The sequence below is a fragment of the Octopus bimaculoides genome, chromosome 18 (genome assembly GCF_046866305.1).
Source record: "Octopus bimaculoides isolate indiv1 chromosome 18, ASM4686630v1, whole genome shotgun sequence".
Lineage (NCBI taxonomy): Eukaryota > Metazoa > Mollusca > Cephalopoda > Octopoda > Octopodidae > Octopus > Octopus bimaculoides.
In genome coordinates, this window is record NC_142945.1 from 32,230,369 (window position 1) to 32,249,393 (window position 19,025).

Consider the following 19,025-nt stretch of genomic DNA (forward strand, 5'->3'; position numbering starts at 1 on the left):
CTGGTAAAAGTGCTCAAATTTCTTGATGTTTTGATAGTACATGTTTCACTTGACTGGACAAGTTTCTCATCAAAGCAAAAGTTCTCAACCACCAACTGACTGAAACAAGGTTTGTATTTACTCTAATACACTCTCCTTGTACCAGGCAGCCATACTCCATGAACTGTTACTGACAAAAATCACAGCAGAGATCAACTATTATTTTAATAGAAAACTGTTCAGCCTGTCAGATCCCACACATGAAGACTATCCAATATAACTTGAAAATCTGAACTGCATTTCATGATATTCTTTGCTCTAAAAAAATGGGATGTTAATAATTGGAATGCCTTTCCTCATAATGCCCTCTTGATCAGGGTTGAGCTTTGGTTAAACAACAGTAACAACTACAAACTTTACTGGTAAGTGAAGAGGTAAAAACTTTCTCTTGACATGAGAAAGTCCACTTTGTTTGCCTCTTCTTCAACTCCATCACTTGTACCTATGGAATTAGGGAATCACTATGTAGTCACTTAGCCAGGTAGAAATAACAGTGAAATACCTCTCAAATCATATTCTCTTATCATGTGTAAGGATAAAATGCTTGAGATAGTGTACTGCGACATACCACTAGAATAACGGAAAGTGGTAAACAGAATGCTTTGTGTTACAGGTGTCATCAGTCAGTGTTGACAGTATCAACTAAAATAGATCTCTTATGCAAGGCCCTTGTAAATTATAATCACCAGCAGAACCAATCAGCTGACATTTTACATTTTCTAACCAATTAGCTGACATTTTACATTTGTTAACCAATCAGCTGACATTCTACATTTACTAACCAATCAACTGACATTTTAAATTCAAGTCAGCACAGAATTGTTACTGTTTGTATTATAGAATAATAAAATAAAGACAGACTGAGACAATAGAACAGAATGAAGGTATAAAATCATTGTTGAAAGGTTTGCATTAAATACGCACAAGAGCTAACGCAATTTACCTCAAAATGTAAATATATTTCTCATCCACATTCAATTTACGTTAAAAAATGTAAAACTTGAAAACATCATTAGATAATTTGTAAATTCAATTTCTTTTATTGAAGGTATTTTATTTCCATTCCCATTCTATTAGCAGTGTTTAGGAAAAATGATAAACTTATTAAAAACTCTATTGCTAAATTCAACACTTTTCTGCTAAAGTGTTGCCTAATGCATATTTAAAATTGAAAACAGCATGTGTGTATCAATTTCTTGCATTCCATCTGTCATGTATATGATTTCACCATCTTGGATTGTATCATCTACTTGGACTTTTTACCAATCTCCCAGATTTTTATCAACTTCTCAGACATTTTACCTTCTTCCTGCATATTTTGCCAACTTTTCAAACTTTTTACCAATTTGCATTTTACTTTTCATCCTGGAATTTGACTTTTAGCATCTCAAAAAACAATTTTAACCGTTCCCTTTTAGTTTCACAACTGCATGCTTAAAAATATGTTTCCTTTATATACTTTTTAATTGTATTTTTGAATTTTAAACTTTTGTAACAGTTTTCCTTTGTTATTTTATGAACCCACTGTTTCTCTCTTCCTCTCCCTCTCTCCCTTCACTTTTTCTTTTTTTTTTCTCAGATGAAGGACTAATGTAAGAAATGCTAAAACACTCTCAGGTCAACTCATCAAACATTAAACTAATATTATATTGGTCAAACTTTGTTCTTGTATTGCTTTTTATAAATATTTATTGGTTTTACTTTACACACTCACACAAATGCATATATAATTGACTATATGAGTCTGGTAAAAAGGGCACAAATATATTAGGTAATACAGTGGGTATATTATTATTATTATTGATATAGTACTATATTATAGTCTCACAATAGTAAAATTACCAATGGTTTCATGCCAAAAAATAGAAAATCAACTCTGGCAATTCTGACACTGACTATCATAAAACTATAACAATAATAGTAATAATATATATATGTATGTGGCATGTAAAAAGCACCATTCAAGAGTGGTCAATGCCAGTGCCACCTGACTGGCTCCTCTGCTGGTGACATGTAAAATGCATCATTCGAGCATGGTCAATGCCAGTGCTACCTGACTGGCCCCTGTACTGGTGGCATGTAAAAAGCACCCACTACACTCTCAGAGTGGTTGGCATTAGGAAGGGCATCCAGGTGTGGAAACCTTGCTAGATCAGAGTGAAGCCTGGTGCAGCCTCCTGGCTTGTTAGTCCTCAGTCAAACTGTCCAACCCATGCCAGCATGGAAAGTAAACGTTAAACGATGATGATGATATATCTCATAACACTGCCTTAAAGGTGGAAAAGATTACACTGGATGTTTTCCTTAAGGATATACCTATACTGAGTAAAAGGGAGTAGCTGAACCAGCTAATGGAGAATAGAAGTTCTTTCATCCAAAGAATGAAATAGAAGGCATTCTTCTTCGATAGGAAAATTAAAATACGATTGAATTTGAAGACATGCTCAAACAGGTATTTCAATCACTAGGAACTACCACCACCACCACTTACTCAACTTCTGACAATGTTTGAGAAGGAACAATGTAATATAATTAAGAAAGTAAAATTTAGAAAATGTCTTAGGTAACACTAGAAGAAATTGAAAAAACTACTTGAAAAACTAAAAGCTACAACAGGTATCTTACTACCAGCTGATAAAACCAGAAATTAATATAATGTTGACATTCAAGTCAATGAAAAACTTATGAAAGAACTTAATAATAAATCTAAAAATACACCAAGTGAAATAGATAAGAAAGGACTTGAAATAGTTACAGAGCTGGGGACAAAAGATAGAACAAAATCATATACATTTAGAAAACTTGAAGAATTGACCTTAAGGACCATATGTTATTTTCATAGTGATCCAACAGTTAGACTGATATGCCTATCTAAATCAGATGTAGATTGAATTAGTAAGACTATTAAAGATAAAATCTTACCAACTCTAAGAACCATAGTTAAACTTATGTTGTAGTCTAACTCACTGGATTTATTTGTTGGTTCAAAAGCCTGAAAAATAAAAAACAACAGTGAGTTTGTACAACTTGATATCTCTACTATTCTACAATTCATCCAATATCACGTAGTAAGGTACTCTTATTTGCCAAACACAACTCTAATTTATCCATCTATGGGATACATATTATACTAGCTACTTGCGATACAATAATTGCTTACAATGAGCTATATATGAAATTAAATAGAACGTATTGTTTCAACGTAAAGATGGGATAAAACAATTCAGCACAGGTTACTGATCTTGTCAGAATTCACATTCTTTTCTAGATGGAATTCTGGCTTCCTAAGTTAGGGGGGAATCTATATAGGAATGACGCTTTTTTTTCTCATGGTAAATTGTAGTGAAGTTGAAATGGAGCAATATATAAAAAACTATTTAAATTCTTTAAAAATTTATAACAATTGAAAATGATCATAAAGTAGTAAATTTTCTAGATGTAACACTTAATTTAAACACCGGGCTTTTTGAACCATGCCACAAATTAAATGAGCATCTAAGGTGTATAAATAAAATATCCAATCATCCGCATTCTGCATTAAAATATATATAGTGTAAAGTGTATCAGATAGAATTTCCAGGCACTCTGTAAATGAAACAATATTTACTTCACATGCAGAGTTATTACAATGCTGCACAAGCTAGTGCTGGATACAATGAAAAGATTAAGTATACACTTACTCCTTTACTCTTTTACTTGTTTCAGTCATTTGACTGTGGCCATGCTGGAGCACCACCTTCAGTCGAGCAAATCGACCCCAGGACTCATTCTATAGGTCTGTTTTGCCGAACTGCTAAGTTACGGGGATGTAAACACACCAGCATCAGTTGTGAAGCGATGTTGGGGGGATAAATACAGACACACAAACATACACACACACACACACACACACATGCACACACACACACACACACACACATGCACACACACACACACACACACATGCACACACACACACACACACACACATATACGACGAGCTTCTTTCAGTTTCCATCTACCAAGTCCACTCACAAGGCTTTGGTCAGCCCGTGGCTATAGTAGAGGACACTTGCCCAAGGTGCCACGCAGTGGGACTGAACCCGGAACCATGTGGTTCATAAGCAAGCTACTTACCACACAGCCACTCCTACGCCTATTTAGCAACAGTATAGCTAATCAATATAAAAACGGAAATAAAGAGAGAAAAAGGCAGAGATAAGTACACTAGCAGACATAAAGAGGACGTAAATATTAGAGTTGGTATCGTAGAAGGAAAAAGCCTAAACCTTAGAATCAGAGACCAATAGTCAAATGAAAGCAAATACAAATAGTAATGAAGATAGAAGAACATTTGGAAATAAGAATGAAAAAGCCTATTTTAATTCCAATCGGAATGATTCTACCAAGCATGATAACAATTACACTAAGCCTAATAACAAATCTAATGAAAGTAGTATATTATGGTTCAATCCAGTGTTTGGATTACATGTGGCACTAAATTACTAGAGAATTTTTCTCCATATTAGATAGACATTTCCCTAAATTTAGTAGGTATCATAAAATTTTTAACAGCTATATGGTGAAACTGTCATATGCAACATCAAATAACTTTTGAATACCATATTCAGAAATTAAAGAACAAGAAGCTGAATGTAGTATTTGTAGACTCTAAAAATAGCATCAGGGATAGCATACATCCAGAAAATAGGGAAGCCCATAATAATAGGGGGAAAAAATTATCATAGCCCAGATGATCTTAATATATCAACTTTAGCATAGATAAAAGGAGTAACAAGAATGGAGCAAGCACTGGGAATGATAGCAATGAGAATAATGGAAATAGAATTAGTAATAACTAGCAGCTAAGCTCGGTTTCACCCGGTCAGAGAACAACGCAAAGAGAGAAATGAAGACATAAAAAAGAGGAAGAAGTGGATACGAAGTGGTTTTTGGGCGACAGGTCTTGGTAGAAAAAAAAGAATGTCATGGTGAGTTAGTAAGGAGAGCAAAGCAAGACTGGACTTACGTGGGCTGGCCGGACGATGAAAAAATTGCAGAGTTGAAATTGGAGCAGTTGAAGTTGCCGTTGTTATCATTGGAGTGTCTCTTGGTAGACAACATTCTTCGTCCTTCCCTTGGGTGCACAAATAGAAAGACCATGGGACAGCCAACGTACAGTTGTGCATGTGAGAATACTTGCTCTGTCAGATTCAAACCAACCGTTTGCATTGATTGTCCCTGTGCCTTGTTGATTGTCATAGGAAAGCAGAGTTTGATGGGAAATTGCATCTGTTTAAACTTGTAGGTCGTATCGGAGTGGGTAAGGGACATGGGAGTTATAAGTATGTCTTAGCCAGCGGCCGGTTCATTCAAGATTGTTGCCTACAGAACTCGGGAGCACAATTTTTTGATAATCATCTGCGTACCATTGCACATTATTAAAGCATCTAAATTCCTTAGCAGCATGATTGGCGCACCAACTTTCAGATGCAGTTCGTGAGCTGGTAGTTCTGCAGGTCCCCACCTTAGTCAGATTTGTCATGGGCCAGCCAGTCTATCTCAGATACATGGGAAGCTGGATTAAATTTTTCATCAACACAGGGGAGCCGAAATAAACCTTTTCAATGTCCAAGGGAAGCCAAATTGCGAAAAAGGTTGAGAAATGTTGATCTATAACGATGGTCTTTATTTAGGCACATCATAAAAGTAATTATAATGAATTGCTTAATATAAAGAAAAGTATGTTTTTTTCAAGCAAATACAGTTAAAAAAAATATTTACCATTTCAAGTCATCACTAAAAACAAAGCTCATCAATTTTTGAATGAAATAATAATTTTATTCTTTTATTCTAAGTTGTAAATTTTGCCCAAGAAATAAAGCAAATAATCACCAAATGCATTGTTAAAAATCTGCAATTCGATAGCAAATATCTCCAAATTGATTAGAAATGCATAAATTTAATAATAACAGTGTTTTTGAGATTCCGGTTCGAATGACATGAGTGTTTTTGTTTCACTTTTGACACATGAAGGAGATATGATGTTGCTGTGGGCTGGAAGTATGCAAGAAGTTAAATTTTTTTTTTGACTAAATCACAACCGAGACCCTAAGTAAGGTATGTGTAAAATTTGAATGAAATTGGTTGTGTAGTTCTGGAGTTTCACGGATTCACACAGACACACACACACAACACACAGACACACATACACAGAGACATACATTCTCAATTTTATATATATATAGAAAACAACAATAACAGTCACAATAAAAGATACAAAAACAAGTACAATAAGGGGCAATGGAGTTGCAAATAATAATATAAAAAATGCAATTTTGGGGATAAGAAACCATACACTTTGGCAAATGAGTGTTTATGTAAAAACATAAATTTACTGTAAAACCAAGTGCATGCACACACATGCACACACACACGCATGCACACACACACACACACACACACACACACACACACACACACACACACACACACATACACACGTCTTTGAGGGAGTTGAAATGGGGATTTACATCCAGACATGGCATGATGCTAATCTGTTCAATGCTGCAAAGTATAAAGTCAAGATGCACACTATGAGGGTTCTAGTGTAGGAGATGCTGTCCACTGATGATAGTGTGCTGGTTGTCCATACCACAGTGTACAGGAACTGGCAGATAACTTTGCCGGAGTTGCACAACAGTTCAGCTTAAAGATTCACATCAGGAAAACCGAATGCCTTTACCAGCCTGTGGAGAACCTAATTTCTCCTCTAACAGAAGAAAACATCACTATTGGACATGAAAGGCTGGACCTGTGAAAAACAGTCAAATACCTAGACAGCACCATCTCAAATAATGCATGAGTAGGCCAGGAAATCACAGAATCAGCAGAGTTACTGCTTCATTTGATAGACTGCAGGAGAAACTGTAGAAAAATAGGCTTTTTTCTATATGTGCCAAATGTAAGGTGTACCAGGCAATAATGCTTTCTTCCCTGCTGTATGGAGCTGAAACCTGGACACTCTATAAAGCTCAAGTAGATAAGTTACATGCTTATATGATGGGACAGCTACGACCACTCATGAATATTACTCACTTTGACAAGATCAGGAATGAAGAGATCCTACAGTGTACTGGCCTGCCTCCTATGATGGAAATCCTCATTGATAGAAATTCATGTTGGTTGGGCCATGTACACAGGATAGTTAACAACAGACTCCCCAGACAAATTCTTTACTCCCAACTATGCAAATGAAAAAGAAATCAGAAATCAGGGAAGATCTAGACTGAAATTCTATGATACTACAAAAAGGAACATAAGGTGGAAGGGAATTGATCATGATAAATGGCAAACCCAAGCAAAAAACTGACCAGAATGGAGAAAGCTTATCAAGTCATGACAAAGTCAGGAACAGCCATAGTCATGATGACTGATTACAGATAGACAGATTGGTAAATGCAACCAGCCACACCTTCAAGAACTGTTGGAGAAAAAAGCAATGCACATCACTCGCTGACCTTACATGGGACCTCAAGAGGAAAAACTACAACACACCACAACTTAGTAATACAAAATGCAAGACCATATAGTACCTACTCAAAAAAGATTATTTTAACATGTGACTGTAGACTTGAAAGCTCATTTCTGGAAGCTAGAAAGAATATGTAAAATTCAATGTTATATCAATCCTCTATTTACTCAAAAAAGTGCTAATAATTTGATGGTTATTTCTACTGAAAAAATTATTTTGTTGTTTGCCTGAATTATATGACATTCATAATAATTTGTATGTCTTTATGATCATTCGGTTATATCAATGTTGTTTACTAAAACATGACATTACGATGATTCATTATCGTTACTGGTGTGTTTAAATTATTTTATTTATATTGTTGTCCACCTAGTGTGTATAAACCCATAATAAGAAATATGTTAAGTACAGTTGTTTAGGTAAAAGAATGTTATAGTGTAAGTGGAATAAGACTGATAGAGTGACATGGAGAGATGCACATTCATGAGAACAAAAATGGGGGTAACTTTAGATGGATATATGTACATTAGTGCAAAATAAAAGAAAACTATTCATTTGACTTCAAGCTATGAAGTTAGAGGAACTGCCAATAGTATGTGTATATGTGTGTGTGTGCGTGTGTGTGTTTGTAAATATTTTTATGTCTATACTAATTGAATGAACATGTATGTATGTATAAGTGTGCAGGTGAAAAAATTATTCCTGTGTAATTACATCTATGAATGATTGATCAAGCAGACAAGTAGTAACCCACTGGAGTAATATGTTGACCACATGTTCTTTAAATAAAAACACTTACAGACAAATGAGATAAGAAATTCCTCAAGTCTATATTTTGGAAACATTATTGTCTTGAAGTGTTAATGTATCTCCATAAAATGTGAGACATGTCTATGCTAAAGAAAGGACTGAATACGAGATTTTAAGATTTGTTTTTATACTTCTATATTTCTATTGATTAATTTTGGTCTGTTTATTTTATAATTTACATTTTTGATTTTTATTCCAATTTATTTTGGTATTATTTATGACTTATGTCTATTTGAATTTGGGTGTAAAAAAAACAAAAAAGCTATTGGTGATCCTACAATGCTCTCAAATCCACTAACCTGGATGATATGAAAGTACATAGCTATTGATAGACCATATTTATATAATATTTATATAATATTTATATAATATATGAAACACTCAGCAACTGAAAGCTCTTGCTAATGCACAGGAACAATTGCTGTGATTTTGATTTGGAGTAATGCCTGTTCATTCCATCTTCTTGAACTATATCTTTCTGTGTTTGAATCCTGCATACACTAGTGGATTTCCCCATGTATATTCAATAAAAAGAGTATTCTTGCTGTATGATAGCATATGGTAGCTGATAACTGCAGAGGAGCTTTGAAATGTGTATTATAAGGTTGATATTAAATATATGTGTGTGTGTGTGTGTGTGTGTGTGTGTGTGTGTGTGGCATACTAACGATTCTGCCAGCTCATCACCTTTCCTATAATACTGACAGAGGAAAATTCAGCTTCACCAAATGCAATGGAGTAAGTAATACTGATGAGTATTAATTTCTGTATGAAGATAGTATGCTAATCTAACACACCTCGCTTGCAGTAGGGATGTTGTCTCCCCTGTCAGTTCAAATAGGACGTGCTTTCTGTGGCTAAAGAGTCTATGACTCTTATTTCTAGCAATGCTGGAACTCCCTGCACTCTTGGTCACTTTTAGTAATCGTGAATTATATATATATATATATATATATATAATAATAATAATAATAATAATAATAATAATATTAGGGATAAAAATCCAAAATTACAGGGAAAAACTCAATTAAAATCAATTTATTAAAAATTAAAATTAAATTAAGTTTCACAGTATTAAATATATATATATATATATATATATATATATATATATATATATATATATATATAGCTTTAGGGAAAAGAACCAAGGTTCATGAACTCATCGATGAAAATCCACTGTCACATATAGAAAAATTAATAAGTAAAAGCACAATAAATAAGTATAATATAATACAAAGTAAATATCATAAGATAAAGATAATAAAACGACTACACGTGTTTCATAACCAATTTTCAAATAATGGACGTAGGGTTGATTATGGAATGTTTATTATTTTGATATTTTTAATAATATTTTTCTATTTTAATCTAATAAATATTTTATATACATTCATTTGTTATTTATTGTTGGTTGATATATACATTCTTTTATTATTATTAGTGTTGAATTTTGACCTGAAGATTAGCTATATTTTTGAATAGAATTGATTTTCGATAGTTTTAATCGATTTTAATCGATTTAAATTTTCTTTCTATTTGAAAATTGGTTATGAAACACGTGTAGTCGTTTTATTATCTTTATCTTATGATATTTACTTTGTATCATATTATACTTATTTATTGTGCTTTTACTTATTAATTTTTCTATATGTGACTGGATTTTCATCGATGAGTTCATGAACCTTGGTTCTTTTCCCTAAAACTATATATATATATATATATATATATATATATATATATATATATATATATATATACATCATTGTACAAGTGTGGACAATGATGTTTGCATTTGCAGATAAGTTAAAAATTCTAATAGAGATACCAGTGACAATGCTATTAAGGATAAGTTAGAGGATGTTAATAAATTGTAGTGATTCATTGGGTTTATAGAAATGGTATTATAGGTTTGTATCTAAGTCAAGAGTGACATCTAAGAAATTAGCTACTTTGGTGTTATTTTCAAAAGAGATAGGTTATAATTTTTAAAAAATCTGTAGAGGGCTTTCCAGGTATGTTCAACTGGCAGTCAAGATAAACTGGCAGCTGTAAGGAGTGCATCATCCTTGTACAGGCCTCCGGAGAGGTTGAGTAAGTGTTAGTTAATCTGGGAAAGAAGGAAGAGGCTGAACATATCAATAACCTGGGTGGAGTTGGATGAGTCCATAAATAAATCCACAGACAAGCTGCAGGATCAGTCATTATTATTGAAGTGTGTTTTCCTAACTGCCAGAATGTTGTTGATGTCAGATTGGGAGATAGCTGTGTCTTTTCTTGCAATAATTAGGGCTTTATTTAAAAGAATAGATGATATGGAAGCAAAATAGCTAGAAATGTTAAACTGAAGGAAATAGGTGCATGATTTATCAGAAAGGAAGTGAAACCAAGTAGTGAAAACATCAGTACAATTCCAAAGTGGAAGTTTAACTGTACTCCTCCTCAGTAGAGGTATAATTTGGTTGATTATGCATTTGCAAATTCAGTCTAAGTCTGATTTTGTGGATCAGATTAGTCTGATGGAGGGTTTGGTGGAGAAGTTGGGTTTATGGTCTTTTGGAGTGAAGTGGGGGTTGGTGGGTGTGTATGGTTCAGTTCTATTCAGTAGTCCAAGGTCCACAATGAGCTTAAATGGGGGTTGTTAATGTCTTTAAGACTGTTCCTTTATAGTTTCCTCTGAGTTCCCTGGATGTAAGGTTGGTATATGTTTCAACAAGGTAGGTATAGAGATTCCTGGTTTTATCTGAAGACATGTAGATGTGGAGTTCCTTATCTTAGATATAATCTTGGAGAGGTCCTTCTGGAAAGAATTGATTTTATTAAAGAACTTGAAATTTTTTATTTTTCAAAGTAGATCCCTTTCGAAGTTAGCCAGTGCATGGTTAAGGGGTGGATTTTTTTTATATGAGTCTTTGTCCTTCGATGGGGTTAGAGGTATTGGATTTGAGGTTGTAGTAGAGAGCCCTCCACCTCATTTATAAAGTTATTTGTTTTCTGTAGTAAGAGCCACATGTAGAATTCCCTAGGTGGAATTGGGACATTCTTTGTAGATGTAACCCCTGAATCGCCTACATCCTTCTTTCACCTACTTCTATTGACCTTCTTCACCCATTCTGCCCTTAGATTCTCTCAAATCATGATCTAAACTGTTAGTTACCAATCTTTACACTCTGAAGATAGAGGTCAGCTTTGTAGTAATGTTTATATACATCCACTACTGGTTGCATATCCTTGACTTTTTGCACACTCCATCTGCCAACTATTACATAGTTCCAGGTTTTTTTGCACATTCCATCTGCCAACTATTACATAATTCCAGGTCCTAGAAACAGATGTCGGACCTGGTGTACCATGCCATCTCCCCTTATCTTTTGTACTCCATGTAAATCTGTTCTGTAAATATATGAATACCAATATGCTTATACACAAGTGTTCATCTTCTGAATATTTTCAGCTTTTGTTTCTCTCTCATCATCATCATCATCATCATCATCGTTTAACGTCCGCTTTCCATGCTAGCATGGGTTGGACGATTTGACTGAGGACTGGTGAAACCGGATGGCAACACCAGGCTCCAGTCTGATTTGGCAGAGTTTCTACAGCTGGATGCCCTTCCTCGATATATATTCTTATATATATTTATTTGTATATATATGTATGCATATTTTATATAACAAGCCCAAGCATGTTTACTTACATTACTATCTCAATATGAGCTCACCTGGACTTCTCTTGAAGTCACTCTGCATCCTGCGGGCTTTGTCCTTGATACAGACTTCAGAATGTAAGTTCAAATCATTTGAGCACTACTATGTGTTTTATATACTGAGCATTTCTCAATCTTACCTGTTGGCTTCATCTACACACACACACACACACACACACACACACACACACACACACACATATATGTATGTATTTATACATACACACATACACACATGTAAGTATTTACACACACACACACACACACACACGCACATGTATTATATATATATATCATCATCATCATCATCATCATTATCATCATCATTTAACATCAGTTGTCTATGTTAGCATGGGTTGGACGGTTTGACCAGAGCTGGGGAGCTGGGGAGCTGTATCAGCTCTGGCCAATCCGTTCAACTCACGCCAGCATAGGCAATTGACATTAAATAATGATAATGATGATATACATATAAGACATATATATAATCTATCTATCTATCTATCTATCTATCTATCTATGTGTGTGTGTGTGTGCATGTGCGTGTGCATGTGTATTATACATATATGTGTGTGTATTATATATATATATATATATATATATATATATATATACAAACTTGTTACTAGTTGAGATATGCTTGGGGAAAATTTGAACCTGTATGAAAGCCATTAATTGTATTTTGTCAAGGAGAAAATTTCTTGCTGTAGACAGATAGGTGGATGACTTAGTGTGTTTACACCTATTTGTCTATAGTGAGAAATTTTCTGCATTACAAAATACAGTGACTGGTTTTCATGCAGGTTTGAATATGCTTCAAACTTAATTTAACTGGTAACAAGTTTGTATTTATTTACATCACTACTTAGCACTTCTACTATGTGTGCATATATATTTATATATATATATAATTGAGATTCAGTTGAATAGTTGAATTAGGTACTTAAGTTGAAGCACCAAATTAGTGCGGTATTATCTGTACAACTCAAAGTAAGGTAAATAAAATCAAAATAAGCAACAGGATATTAAGAGGTGATGCAGTACGACCATTTCAAGTGGCTCCGTTTAATTGAAAAATGCAATCATTACATCAATTTAAATGCAGGGCTTTCCTCAGCTGCATAAATAAATAAACAGAATTTTTAATCATTTGGACACAATACAATTTTACTCAAATGTTCTAATAGAGTAAGGAGATGGAAAGTGTCCATGTTGCCACTAATGTAGCTAAGAATATACTATACTTCTAAGAACTGTATGAAGTTTTTTGGGGTAAAGGATTGTAGTTCATTTTTAATTTATTAGTCTTTTTATCAACTACCAAATCTAAGACTAGAGGACTGTGACTGTTTAGAATGGAGGGCATTGACAGCACATAGCTGGGTATGGTCATAAAAATTGTCAAGATTTTAGGATTAGTATAAAGTAACTGTCTATAAAGGAGGCTGGGTAGGGGAAGACCCCAAATCAAGATGTTAATTACCAGTTAAAGGGGCAAGACACTAATAAAAGCTATGATGTTAATACAGAGGAAATTATCATGGGGTATTATGGGTGATTGTATATAAAGAATATTGTTATGTTGTATAAAGATAAAATTTAAGATTATTAAAAATGATATTATAGCCAAAATAGATAAAATGTGTATATATACCAATTTTCAACATTAGATAGGGAAGATTACATAGAATTAGTTTAATATTCCTTCCTGTACCTAATTATTTACTTATTAGGTGGTTTCTATAAAGACTGCTCTGGGTATTTACTTATAGAATACTGAGGCGATAAATCATGCTATCTATATATTGATTTCTGTCTTCTTGCTCTATTAGAGCATTTGAGTAAAATAATATTAATGTGTCCAACTGATTAAAAATTCTATTTATTTATTTATGCAGCTGAAGATAGCCCTGCATTTAAATTGATGTAATGATTGCATTGTTCAATTAAATGGGGCTGCTTGAAACGGTTGTACTGCATTACCTCTTGATATCCTGTTGCTTATTTTGATTATATATATATATATATATATATATATATATATATATATATAGAGAGAGAGAGAGAGAGAGAGAGAGATACAAATATATATTTATATGTATGCATATGTATATAATATATATATATATATATATATATATATATATATATATATATATATTATGTACATATGTGTATGTATATATATATGTATATATATGTATATATATATATATATATATATGTATATATATATGTGTATATATATGTATATATATGTATATATATATATGTATATATATATATATATATATATATATATATATATATATATATATATATATGTGTGTGTGTATTTATATATATGTATATGTATATGTATGCATATACACACACACACATACATATATATACATGTATATGTTTGTGTGTATATATATATATATATATATATATATATATATATATATATATATATATATATATATATATATAAAATACAAATATAAATACACATCATCATCGATTTAACATCCGCTTTTCCATGCTTGCAGACGGAATTCATTGCGGCAGATTTTTACAGCCAGATGCCCTTCCTGTTACCAACCCTCACCTGTTGCCAAGAAAGGTAATAATCCCCTAGTCTATCAAACCACGAGCCTTTTAATTATAAAGATCGCACATATCAAAACCTGCGAAGGAGACTGTACATGCTCTTGCAGTGAACAGCAAGCAAAGAAAACCTGACTGAACCAACACATGGATATGGGAGAATATATGGATGGAGTCACACAAGCACACTCACACAAACACACGTCAATATAAAGCCACCTACATATTGTATTTAATGTAAATGCAAATTCAAAGAAAATTGACTGGTTAGCAAGAATGCCTGATGCATTTTATCCTCATTAAGTCTTGTCAAAGCCATGTCCTCACAGCCAGCTACTTGTTTAAATGAGATTTGTTACCATTGATATATAACAGATAGGGAATCTGTTATATGAGGCCAAAATGTATCTGGCATTTTTACTAGCAGCTGCTGGTAGTCTTTCATCTACTGATATATATTGTTTCTAAACACAACACGTCCATAAGAGATGTTATGTCTGGACCAATGACTACTGTAAATTGACTTTTAACAATGTATTTACATTAATTATAATACATAGAAGGTTATTATAATTTAATATTGCTTCTACTGCATATAACAGATTTTTGTTCAACCGGATAGCTATTTGCAATATCAGTGAATGTTTCCCATATTTAAGAGTCAAAATTTCACTCTGCTCTTTCTGTTGCTTTTCCAAATGATGCATGCTTTACCAATGCAGACCATCACTAGTCTTTCCAAATTCCTTTACATCCTACATGCACACACACACACACACACACACACACACACACACACACACACACACACACACAGACATGTATTTATTCATAGAAATAAAGAAAAGTCATCAAATTCCAATCACATGTATGTATTTCAATCTACTTATCATGGTGCCAAATTTCAAATTATTCATGAGAATCAAGATAGAGTTTTTCAAGTTGGAATGGTAGTGGAAGGATACAGGTAAAGAAAGTAATTACAAAGTCATTTTTCTTCACAAGTCAGAAACATAACCTGAAAAAGATTCATTTGTTTTTCACACTATAGGTTTTGATTGCAGTTCCTTCCAGATTTCAAATCAAACTTTTTATTTTCTCTAGTCAAGACTTTTGCTCCTATGCACAAAACAAGCAAAACAGTTTGACCAATCAAACTGATGCTTGATGAAAGAACAAACCCCCAGCCTTTTATCAACTTAATTAGCAGTAGGTTCACTTCTATAATGATGATTCTGTCATGAGAGTGATGACCAAAAGAGTATCAAGATCTATATCTTGCTCACCTTGTCACACACACTGAATTATAATTATAATCAAGAACCAACAAGAAACATGTTGAACAGGGAAATAAAGAAATATTCTGCAAACATTTGAATCATACGAGTGATTTTTATTAAATACAAAATAAATACAAAATTAAGTACAATTCTATAACTGAATTTCAATTATTATTGCTGTAATGTAAGTGAAAAGATCTTCTCTTGACTAAAATAAAATGGATGAACATCATTTAGGGGCTATTTGAATTACATCGTCATTTAGAGCTATTTTTCAAAAAATTTTTAAATCACAGTTTTAAAATATGGACATTCTGAACCTACAATTTGTTTCTGTTTATAATTTCAAAATAATTTTCAGACAAAAAGGTGTGTGATTTAAAGGAGATTTAGCTGGTGTTTCTAGCACACCCTACGACCATCGGGTAATTCCTTGTTTCTTTGTCATTCTGACATGTATTGATGTGTTTCAATATCTTTATCTCCATAAACACATTTCATGGAATGATGATGTGGGGATCCATTGCTGGGATATAAGCAACAACGGAAAAAAATTTGTTATATAAATCTTTAACTCCACCCTACATCTAGCGAGTCAGAATGTTGTTTGTCAAGGCAGGCCTTGGACTGAAATCCAAATAGCAAAAGAAAAGTAGAATATCTGAGGATTGCCAGGCATAGAGCAGCAGAAAAAGAATTCTAAATGACATGGAACCAAGTGTAAAGAAAAGCACAGTATGAAATGTGTTGAAAGATTGCTATGGAAAAAATCATCAACAATCCAAACAGGCCACGATATTGATGATATATAAAATATATATTTATATTTTTGCATATAAAATCTATACATATTTTATATACAAACATATGTCAGTATGTCTATATGTAATTTCAAAGTATAAAATGGATTTGTCATTACAGAAAATATTCTGCAAAGCTAATAGTTGCGAAAGTTTTTATACAAGGTTAATAATTGTAGAGCTAAATTTGAATGCAAGGACTTAGATTAAAACCATACAATGACAAGTAAACAAACCCAGTGAGTGAGAAATAGATTTATGGTTCATAGAATATGATAATAAAGAAACAGAGAGAGTGTATAATGAACAAACAACCAAAGAGATACATAGATAGACAGGTCAGTAAATAGAATGAAGATAGATAGGTAAATAGACAGATACACAGATAGGCAGGCAGACTGGCAAATATTCTGTGCATGAAATAGCATTCAATATATTGTGCTTGGTTTGTCATTGAATACACAAAATGGTATGTTCTTTAATTGGGTAGTCTTATTTAAGAGTTTTATGTCAAGAAGATTGAGATCTTTGTTGTTTGTTTTCTTTGTCTCTTGTTAAAAGTCTATCTGTCTAGATAACAAAACATATGCATGACAGTTCAAAATATTCACAAACACAGATGTCTAAAGGTACCCATAGACATATACAAACATACAAATAAGACACATTCATACAATATATAGAGAGCTTCATAAACTAAGAAGTAAAATGACATGTTTAGGTGGAATATCAAATTCTATCTAACACGGTCCCTAATATAGGCACATGTCCAGGGTTATGGATCCTTAGTTAGGGGTAAATAGTCTCATTACCTTGTGAAAAAAAGAGGATAGGGAGCAAACTTTGTTATAAATTATAAGGTTTAGTTTTTGACTCTTTTGTGTTATTCCGTAAACAAAACTGGTGCCAGACATACTGCACACTAGTGGGGTAGAAAGAGGCATGCTGACATTTAGGTAGCTCAGAGTCTCCATACAACCTGCCTAAGCTTGCACTTGGGAGAGGTCATTCACTGACCAATGATGAAGGTTTCATTCAATTGGCCTGCTCTTGAGTTGACAGATGCCAGTAATAAAGTTATGCCAATGTATTAATTGTACCAAAATCTTTGTTTAATAGCTAATGGGAACATTCATATTTGGTTGATCAGCCTGCTAGAAATAATAATCAAATCTCTCTTACTATCATTTTAAAAATGAAGAACATATTGGATAATGTAATCTCAAATACAGTATACCAGAATAAAAGGCAGGATGATTACAGTTGAAATATTTTTTACCATAGCTCTGCTTGATTAGAGCTGACCTAGGCTACACTATGACACAATTCAGTGAAGAAATATCTACATGCTTGTTCAATCTGCTAGAAATAACAACCAAATCTCCTTGAAATCATATTTTCTTTGATCATAAATCTACATGATCAGGACTGATTCCAAATTAAACAGCAATAACCACAAAGATCTTACTCAAACTGGGAGTTAAACTTCTTCCTATTATAGATAGGATTATTATTTAGAATAATTTGCTCCCAGATTTGATCTTAAATCTCATACAAACAGAGCTTGTATATTTGTAATAAGGCCAAACATTGTGGAGAAATGGTCTAATTAATTTGATCAACTTTGAAAGGGTAAAAGACTAAACCAACTTTAACAGAATATGAACTTAGCATGTAAAGTGATGTAACTTAGTACTCAATGATATTTAGTTTGGTAATCAACCATTTCTTCTCCTGTCTTTCTTTATTATTTGCAATAGTAGATAAGAAATTTTCCTGATTAGGATTTGTATACACAGTTCACCAAGGATTGACTTGATTTCTCAAGACATAACGACTTTCAACTATTCAATCTTATCATTAAGAATTAAACTCTTAATTATCAGCTATAGAAGATTTATTTAACTCATATTTCCTGTTTGAGCAAATATAAAAATTAACAGGAATAATATCTATAATTATCTCTGCATGGTTGTTGAAGTAGTTGGAAGTAGCAGTTATGTTCTACTGTCTTAAGGGACACATTCATTGGATAGTGTAGGCTTGAAAAAGTATAAGGTGATTACAACTGAAATGCATTTGAACATAAATCTAATTGATTATGTTTAACCTAAACATAATTATTATACATAATTATTATGCATAATAAACATAATTATTACAAGTAAACAATTATTATAATTAAAATTAATGAGCTTTAGTTAACAATATTTTCACTTTCTTAACTATGTAACTGAAAAATGGAACCCAATTTTCAACATGGACAAAAAAGCAAAGCAAAATTG

The 19,025-nt window shown here is 32.8% G+C and overlaps 1 long non-coding RNA gene across 1 annotated transcript in view; it reads left to right on the forward strand.

Annotated features, from left to right (window-relative positions):
- The window catches only part of LOC149132039 (uncharacterized), a 148,207-nt gene extending 132,035 nt beyond the window's left edge, over nt 1-16,172 (forward strand). The window contains exon 2 of the long non-coding RNA XR_016244977.1: nt 14,603-16,172. This is a non-coding gene — a long non-coding RNA (uncharacterized LOC149132039). The remainder of the gene's footprint in view (nt 1-14,602) is intronic.
- The last annotated feature ends 2,853 nt before the right edge of the window (nt 16,173-19,025 follow it).